Consider the following 1,622-nt stretch of genomic DNA (forward strand, 5'->3'; position numbering starts at 1 on the left):
CTGAGTCCACACCTCCGTTCCGCCCCCTCCGCACTTCCTCCCCGTCCCCCTGGCGCCCCGTCCCCCTGGCGTACCCGGTGGAAAGTGCCGATTTGCGAATATTTTATTCGCAAAACGGCCATTTGCGAATAAAATATTTGCAAATCGGCCCTTTCCACCGAAAAATAAAATACGCTGCTTGATACATGTCCCCCTATGGGAGAAAAATACTTGGACCTGGAAATGAAGATTCGACCACTAGCAGGTCACCAAGTGCACAATGACACCTCAGGAAATTATGCCAACACCTCTGCAATGCATATGGGACAGCAGGTGAAGCATGCCTGGCTGCACCTAACACTAGTGATGAGCCAACATCCCAATTTTCAGTTCGGATCCTGAACACAAACCAAAAAAAAATGTTTGTGATCGGTTTGTGTTTGCGTACGCTGACGATTCACGAACAAATTACGAATGTAAAGTACAAGCATACATTTCGGTCTAACGGTGCGCACTTGCGTACATATCAGGTGCAGTGTAAAATACGTAATAACAAAAATTAACGATAACTACAAATCAGTAGTAGCAAGACAACAGAAATTTTCCCAAAATCCCAGTATACAGCCGTATACCAGATATATAATTGTTTTTTACAATAATAAAATTAAAGAGCCGTTCAACGCCTTTACAGGGAGCAGACTCAGCAAGACGCAGATGCAGCAAATCAGTAGTAGCAAGATAACATGTATTATTCCACACTCACAGTATACAGCCGCATACACTAGCAGTAGATGTCTGAACACACTGCCTGTCTCACAACAGCTTCTAAATATATGGTTTTTATACTTTTAGCCCTAACAAGGGCTTTTGGGGGTCCCTTCCTACCTAACTTCACCTAAAAGCTTTCTCTTCCTGGTATACAGTCAGTCCCTCTCTAGCTCCAACCAGCAACTGACACAAATCTGAAATGACTATTCTTCTATTCAGGAGGTCACAAGTTTAGCCAGCCAATCACAGTTTTGTTTTGATGTTGGCTTTTGTTTCAATAAATAGTTTGAGATGAGAAAATCCCCTTCTACTTAACCCCTAGATGACCCGCCTGTCACCAGTCGATCAGTGCCGTACATGTACGGCATGAGTGTCTAATGTGCTATGAAGCTCCGCCAGAGGTCTCTTACCTTCCTCCGTGCGGTCTGCTCAATAAGTCTGCTACAGGCAGGCTGAATGAGCAGATTGCCAATAACACTGATCAATGCTATACCTATGGCATAGCAATGATCAATGTAGGCAGTCTAATGATTTCATGTAAAAGTCCCCCAGGGGACTTTAAAAAAAAGTAAAAATGTTTTTAAAAATACCCCAAAGCCCCTCCCCAATAACATTTTAAATCACCCCCCCTATACCATTATACAAATAAAACATAAAAAAAAAAAAAAATAAACATATTATATACCGTAGCGTGTGTAATTGTCCGATCTATTAAAATATAACAATTGTCTTCCTGTACGGCGAACGGTGTAAACAAAAAGAGGGGGGGGGGAACAGGATTACTAATTTTTTGTTACATTATAAATAAATAAAAATTATAAAGTGATCAAAACGTCTGATTTACTCAAATATGGTATTAATAAAAACTAGAGATT

The sequence above is a fragment of the Dendropsophus ebraccatus genome, chromosome 11, assembly GCF_027789765.1.
Source record: "Dendropsophus ebraccatus isolate aDenEbr1 chromosome 11, aDenEbr1.pat, whole genome shotgun sequence".
NCBI classification, from domain to species: Eukaryota; Metazoa; Chordata; class Amphibia; order Anura; family Hylidae; genus Dendropsophus; species Dendropsophus ebraccatus.